At 45.5% G+C, this 8,227-nt stretch overlaps 1 long non-coding RNA gene across 1 annotated transcript; it reads right to left on the bottom strand.

The window, feature by feature from the left end:
- Positions 1-1,658: 1,658 nt before the first annotated feature.
- LOC141547797 (uncharacterized) lies at positions 1,659-4,360 on the bottom strand. Its single transcript, XR_012483625.1, has 2 exons — positions 2,099-4,360; positions 1,659-1,841 (listed from the first exon to the last, which is right to left on the bottom strand). It is a non-coding gene; the product is annotated as an uncharacterized LOC141547797 (long non-coding RNA).
- Between the last annotated feature and the right edge of the window lie 3,867 nt (positions 4,361-8,227).

Below are 8,227 nucleotides of genomic sequence, written 5' to 3'. Positions count from 1 at the left end.
ATCAACAGTTTTTTTTTTCTCCCCCTTTCCCAGTTAGGGAATGACAACAGGTTTTGAAGGAATACTGTTGTGCTTTAAAAAAGAGATTTCAGAGAATTTTGAACTAATGAAAAGAGAAGTGAGCTAAACTAGGACAATTTATACAAAAGAAAAATAATACTGTAAAGAAAAACAATTTTGAAAGACTTGGAGAATTGCAATTGATACTGTGTGACAAACCATGCCCTCAGAGAATCCATGATGGAACATGTTATCTCTTTCCTGACAAACAGAGGTGACGGACTCAGGGTGAAGAAAGATGTATTTTGGGGGTTACTGAATGGATTTGTTTGGTTTGACTAGATATATCTTATTACATGAGGATTTCTTTATCTTACTTTTAAAACTGAAAGATTGGGAGGAAGAAGAAATAATTAATAATAGTGATGTAAGGAAAAGGGCTCCTGAATGTTAAAAGATCATTCAGAAGGAAGCACAGACAAGTGGGGCAGTTTTGAAGGTAATGTAAAAGCAACCCTCTGGATTCTGCTTTTGTAGGAATTTTTGTTTGTTTGTTTAAGTTCAGAACAACAAGTAGCATCCGCCTATCTCAGTACATTTGTTCTAACAACTGACAAGTTGTTGGATCCCTTTGTTCTCGATCCCCATAGAAGATATTTTTGGTAAAAAGAGCAGAACCACTTATGTATACCAATCTGATCATTTTGTATTACCCCTGAACTTTAATTCCCTTGAAACATATTTAAGGCTTCAAAACATGAAAATCTGAAGACTAACCTGAGATCTTTATGGCAGGTGTGGTAGGAGTTCAAAATTCCACTTCTCTATGCAATGCCAAGGGGGCAAGGTGGGGATGAGGATTTGCCTGCTACAGAATGATACTTAAGCACTATACCTCTCCCGACAGGATTGCTGACTTCATTGTGTCATAAGGAAGTTCCTTAAGGAGATACTTGTCACCATATTCTTGCCTTCGTGGAAGTATATCTACCAACATAAGAATAAACTCATCCCCAAACCTCGCCACCTTTTACTCTCTGTTGATGAGGAATGTGTGGGCTACTATCAGAGGATCTTGGAGATGTGATTGTGGACTTACAAGTTTCTTTCCTTGTTAGTGGACAGCAGAACTATAGAACTCTTGGCAAACATACACACAAATGCTGTCTCTTGTGGCAGTTGGGTGGGTGCTTACTTGCCTCCATGTATGCCATTTCTGGACTGTAGTTTGTTATGCCTGATGACCATGGCTTTTATTCAATATTTGGGCATATTTTATCTACTGGGACGGAATGGGTTTCCTGAATAAGCATGTCTGCATGAAGAAATGTGTTAAGTGCGAACTGCTTCGAGCACTCTAGAGAGGCATCTAGTCACTATGCATGGGCAACCATTTCAGGTTGGAGCGCACCACGAGTGCCCATTTTTGGAAGTGAATAGCTCTCACGCCCTAGGCCAAGATACTATAGTAAATCACTTGATTTAATGCCTTTGGACAGCAACAAGCAGGTGAGACATCATCATTCAATTGCTGTGCAATCAAAACAAGTGGCCACCCTTTGGAAAACCCTTCATGAAATTCTGCATAATTTATACAAAAACAATACATAAATTCAGACAGTCCCATGGGATGTGGCAATGAGGACAGAACTGGTACATGTGTCTGTGAAAATTTTTAATTCACTTTAGCCACTGATCTTTCCCAACTTAGAATGAGTCCTTAGAAAATATTAGCATCCCTCCCCCCTGAGTGTGGTCCATTATACAAGCCAAACTGCAAGTTGTGCCAAATTAAGAGGATTCCACGACCTTCTCAGTTACCTGAGGGCCTCAGCTGCACCCTACAAAAAAAAAAGAATTCAGGCTAAACAGCATCAAAGATGTCACTATACACAAAGTGAATGGAGCTGGTGGAGATGTTAAGAGGGGCTTCAATGCTGCCAAGCAACCATTCAAGTTAAGGAAATATGGGATGATTTAGGGGCATACATACTACAAACGGCAAAATCAAATTTCAGCTTAAAAGGAAAAACAGGATGAGCTGCTAAAGCAGGAGGTGAGGTTCCTCTCACTGTGCTATTCAAACCGACTGGATTACCTATTGTTGGCAACATCTTTAAAAGGGATTTCTGGTCAGATGCAATAGATGAGGCAGGATGGTGGAAGAGATATATATAGTGGAGTACTTGGGAGTCAGGTCTGGAGCAGAATCCTGTCTTGGAAAATGGCTGAATCGTGGGATAGTTACCTCATCTAAAAATGTTGTATCATGTAGCTCACAGGATTGCTTTAAGTATTCTAAAATATATATAAACACACAAATATGTGAATATATGGATCTGTGTACATAAAGTGCTTTGCAAACCTTAAGATGATATGCGTGTATATGTCTGGAAACACATACTGATTATTATGACGATGCCCTCTGAAATAGTTCATCAGAGACAATGACTACTCAGACTTATCTTACCATGCAAATGTGACAAAACTGTTACTTTCCCAAAATAATGCCTATGGCTCTAGCTACAGCAAGTGTTGTATGTGCTTCACATGTGTAACAAAAATCTTCAGTAAACATTACATTTTATTTTTTTGAGTCTTGTGTTAAAACTGGTTTACTAGACACATTTCACTGTGACTATCTATCCTCTTCACATCTCAAAAATACCCCCAAAAGAGGTGCTGAAGCATTTCAATCAGCTATCATTGTTCCCTGGAGAAATGGATCTAGATGGAGAGAGACTTTGCTGACAGTACAGCCATATTTGGACCTAGAGAGACGAAGAGCTTACTAGAGAGAAGACTAGATTCTCTCTCCTCTTATGATTTTTGGTGGATACTACGCAGACTTAGGGGCTCACAACTCTTATTAATTGGATAATGTAAGGCTTCACTATCCCCTTCACTATCCTCTACATTGTCCTGCCCGGGGCCATCTCTTAGTTCAATAGGCCCAACAATTTCCAAACTGGTTAGTGTTTGGGGAGAAGGGAGGCATTTCTGTCAAGCAATCGGCACTCCTCGCCTCATTTCTGTCACCTTCATTTTCCCAATGAAATCCTTATCTACCATTCCCTGTCTTTCTCCTCTTCCTCTTTTCTCCATTTCTTAGTCCTTAATCTTTCTACTTTCTCTCATATAACACAGTGAAGAAATGCTGAGTCTAGAGTGAAAAGACCTGGGATCAAAGTGAAACAACTTGCTGTCCTCAGTAACAAAACTGCTGTAAGGTCCCATGGTCTCTGATTCCAAATCAGAACCGCTCTACCACTCACAATGCAGACCATTAATAAGGTCTTCAAAGACCATCTGGCCATTTCCTGGGAATGTTTCTTAATATTTCCAAGTAGGGATAAGGCTCTAAGGTCATTTCTGAAATTTTATGGACAGTTTAACTTACAAGCACCCGTCCAGCTCCGTAACAAAATCTGCAAAAACCTGTTAAATTCCTGCGGTGTTTGTGGCAGGAAAAGAGAAGATAAACAGTTTGGATGTGATGCTCCCCCTCTAGAATTCATGAGCACCAGTGCTTGAAATGAGAAGATCTGACCCAGAATTCCAGATATGTCAATTTTCTACCTTTGTGGTCCTAAAAAAGTCACTTTCTTTTTCTGAGACTCATCTTTCCCATCGGTAAAATAAAGGAGTTGGATAAGATGAACTCTACAATCTCTTCCAGTTCGGATATTTTGTGTTTTCTTTCAGATACTCCCTGTTCTAAGGCTCTACCAAGCTCTTGGCATTCCATGTTCTAAGCTCCCTCCCAACTCTGACATTCTGTGTTCTAAGGTCCCTCCCAGCTCTGACATTTCATGTTCTAAGGTCTCTCCCAGCTCTAACATTCCATGTTCTAAGCTCTCTCCCAGCTCTGACACCCCATGTTCTAAGCTCCCTCCCGGCTCTGACATTCCCTGTTCTAAGGTCCTTCTCAGCTCTGCCATTCTCTGCTCTAGGTCCCTCTCAGCTGTCATGCCATGCTCCCTTCCAGCTCGGACACCCCATGTTCTAGTCCCTCCTGGCTCTGCCAACCCGTGTTCTAGGTCCCTCCCGGCTCTGACACCCGGTGTTCTAAGTTCCCCCTCCGGCTCTGACACCCGGTGTTCTAAGCTCCCCCCAGCTTTGACATCCCATGTTCTAGGTCCCTCCCAGCTCTGACAACCCATGTTCTAGATCCCTCCCTCGGCTCTGACAACCCATGTTCTAGGTCCCTCCCAGCTCTGACACCCCGTGTTCTAGGTCCCCCGGCTCTGACAACCCACGTTCTAGGTCCCCCCTCCTGGCTCTGACAGCCCATGTTCTAAGCTCCCTCCCAGCTCAGACACTCCACGTTCTAGGTCCCTCCCAGCTCTGATAACCTGTGTTCTAGATCCCTCCCAGCTCTGACAACCCATGTTCTAAGCTCCCTCCCAGCTCTGACATTCCCTGTTCTAGATCCCCTCCCAGCTCTGACACCCTGTGTTCTAGGTCCCTCCCAGCTCTGACACCCCGTGTTCTAAGCTCCCTCCCGGGGCTGACATTCCATGTTCTAAGCTCCCCCTCCCAGCTGACACCCATGTTCTAGATCCCCTCCCGGCTCTGACATTCCCTGTTCTAGGTCCCTCCCAGCTCTGACACCCCGTGTTCTAGGTCCCCTCCCGGCTCTGACATTCCCTGTTCTAGGTCCCTCCCGGCTCTGACACCCCGTGTTCTAGGTCCCTCCCAGCTCTGACACCCCGTGTTCTAGGTCCCTCCCAGCTCTGACACCCCATGTTCTAGATCCCCTCCCAGGGCTGTCATTCCCTGTTCTAGGTCCCTCCCAGGGCTGATCCCCCCTGCGTTCTAGGTCCCTCCCAGCTCTGACACCCCCGTGTTCTAGATCCCCCTCCCGGCTCTGACACCCCGTGTTCTAGGTCCCCCTCCCGGCTCTGACACCCAGTGTTCTAGGTCCCCTCCCGGCTCTGACATTCCCTGTTCTAGGTCCCTCCCGGCTCTGACACCCTGTGTTCTAGGTCCCTCCCAGCTCTGACACCCCGTGTTCTAGGTCCCTCCCGGCTCTGACACCCCGTGTTCTAGGTCCCTCCCGGCTCTGACACCCCGTGTTCTAAGCTCCCTCCCGGGGCTGACATTCCGTGTTGTGTCCCGCAGCTCCGACGTTGCCTGCCCTCAGACGCCGTCCAGGTATGGCGGTGCGTGTTCCCTGACGTTCTAGACACTTCTGGCCTGGCCTTCCAGTCCCACACCCCATGCGCTGGGCCCTAAGCTCTCCCTCAGCTGGAAGACGCTTACAGCGCAGGCCGGCGGCTCCTTGGCTCGGACCTCAGCCACCATCCGCCTGGACGCTCCTGGCCCTGTGGGCCGCAGCGCCTCTGGGCTTCCTCCCAGGCTCCTGGTAACTCAGGGCCATAACAGGTTCCAGACTCCCTCCCCACCCCCTGACTCCCGCGCCCCTCCCCCACCCCGGCTCTCCGCTCTCCCACTCTTCCGGGCACGGTCTCCGTTCGGGGCCTCCTCCTGATCCGCCACTGGGCTCCGAGATGTCCTGAGGTCTGAAGATGGGCCCCTGAAGTCCAAGGCCTCTCCGCCAGTTCTAAGGCCCCTCCCACCCTCCGCGTCCTCCGACACCCCTCCCTCCCCGCTCCCACTTCCCGCCCCTCCCCCCTCCTCCCCCGGCCGGGCCGGGCCGCCTCCCTCCCACACTCACTTTCATGCTGGGCGCTCGGGGCGGGGTCGCCGCGCCGCCAGAGGAGGGCTGGCCGGGGCGGGCAGGGCCGAGTTGGGTCTGGGGCGGAGCCCGGGGGCTGGTCGCGCTCCGGTTTCCCCAGCTCCGCTCCTCCCTCACACCCTCTTAGGCCCCAGCGGAAAGAGGCCGGAGGCGGGGAAACGGAGATGGCGTCGTGGAGCCGGAAGCGGAAGTCGCCCCTGCAGCCGCGCATGCGCGCAGCCGCGGCTCTTCCCTCGGCCTTTGCTTGACCCGTGACCCCTGTCTCCCGTCAGTCCCACGTTCCCTGGGTCCTCCTTGGCCCCGTCACTTCTTTCTCTGGACCCGAGTTTACGGAATGATAGTTCCCGCGCAACATTCAGTATAGTAATAATGGTGATGGGAACAGTAGCCAGCCTTTATAGAGACCTTTAAGAAAACCTCTAAAGTCCCATCTGGAGGGGCCGGGGAGGGGGAGGCACAGAGGGGGATGGGCAGGTAACTAGATTCATAAACGGATGGTAGGTAGATACATGGATGGATGAATGGAAAGAGAAGAGTGAGAATAACACGGATGTATTTTCTTCCTTGATTTTTGCAAAATGATGGCACTTAGAGGAGCGGATAACGACCTTAAAGATAATAAAGCTGAGCTGTGGGAACTTGGGTAACTTGCTCGGAGTCGGGGTTTGGGTAGGATTTGAACTCCAGTCTATGGTTTGGAATGGCACCCATCTATTAGCATTTATTAAGCACCTACTACATACCAGGCCAAGCACAGAATACACTTTCAGATCCCAAGGAGCTCACGCATTCGCTGCTGATTTTCTTCTTGTTCCGATGTCTTTGTATCACAGCAGGGATGGGTCCTCTGATGCCTTTTCCATCTTTAAACTCATTTAGAAATGTACAAATCCTTCCTTAGCTTAGTATAGAAACAGCCTTGTAAGGAAAGAAGTAACTGACGAGAAGCGGAAGGTTCTGTAGCTTAATCCGACGCCGTGCGCGGTTCAAGGGAAAACACGAGGAGTGGCCGTCCTTCTGGTGACCAGGGAGGTAGAAGGTGGCGTCTCCTTCAAGAAGGAAGAGTCGGACAGACTTTTAAGATCTGGTAGAATTGACTCTTCTCGAATTAAGAGAGCTGCAAGAGGAAATAGATAGCAAAACTATAATAGCGGGAGATCTCAACCTTGCACTCTCAGAATTAGATAAATCAAACCACAAAATAAATAAGAAAGAAGTCAAAGAGGTAAATACAATACTAGAAAAGTTTGATATGATAGATCTTTGGCGAAAGCTAAATGGAGACAGAAAGGAATATACTTTCTTCTCAGCAGTTCATGGAACCTATACAAAAATTGATCATATACTAGGGCATAAAAACCTCAAAATCAAATGCAGTAAGGCAGAAATAGTAAATGCATCCTTTTCAGACCATAATGCAATCAAAATAACATTTAATAAAAAGCCAGGGGAAAATAGACCAAAAAATAATTGGAAACTAAATAATCTTATACTAAAGAATGATTGGGTAAAACAGCAAATCATAGACATAATTAATAACTTCACCCAAGAAAATGACAATAATGAGACATCATACCAAAATGTGTGGGATACAGCCAAAGCAGTAATTAGGGGAAGTTTTATATCTCTACAGGCCTACCTGCATAAAATAGAGAAAGAGAGGGCCAACGAATTGGGTTTACAACTAAAATTGCTAGAAAAGGAACAAATTAAAAACCCCCAGACAAACACAAAACTTGAAATTCAAAAAATAAAAGGTGAGATTAATAAAATTGAAAGTAAAAAAACTATTGAATTAATTAATAAAACTAAGAGTTGGTTTTATGAAAAAACAAACAAAATAGACAAACCCTTAGTAAACCTGATTAAAAAAAGGAAAGAGAAAAAGCAAATTGATAGTCTTGAAAATGAAAAGGGTGAACTCACCACTAATGAAGAGGAAATTAGAACAATAGTTAGGAGCTACTTTGCTCAACTTTATGCCGATAAATTCGATAACTTAAATGAAATGGAAGAATACCTTCAAAAATATAGCTTGCCCAGATTAACAGAGGAAGAAGTAAGTAGTCTAAATAGTCCCATCTCAGAAAAAGAAATAGACCAAGCTATTAACCAACTTCCTAAGAAAAAGTCCCCAGGACCAGATGGATTTACAGGTGAATTCTACCAAACATTTAAAGAACAACTAACTCCAATGCTATGTAAACTATTTGAAAAAATAGGAATTGAAGGAGTCCTACCAAATTCCTTCTATGACACAGACATGGTACTGATACCTAAACCAGGTAGATCGAAAACTGAGAAAGAAAACTATAGACCAATTTCCTTAATGAATATTGATGCTAAAATCTTAAATAAGATATTAGCAAATAGACTTCAGAAGATCATCCCCAGGATAATACACTATGACCAAGTGGGATTTATACCAGGAATGCAGGGATGGTTTAATATTAGGAAAACTATTAGTATAATTGACCATATTAATAATCAAATTAATAAAAACCATATGATCATCTCAATAGATGC

Source organism: Sminthopsis crassicaudata, chromosome 6 (assembly GCF_048593235.1).
Source record: "Sminthopsis crassicaudata isolate SCR6 chromosome 6, ASM4859323v1, whole genome shotgun sequence".
Taxonomy (NCBI): Eukaryota; Metazoa; Chordata; class Mammalia; order Dasyuromorphia; family Dasyuridae; genus Sminthopsis; species Sminthopsis crassicaudata.
This window is presented reverse-complemented; position numbering and strand designations above follow the sequence as displayed.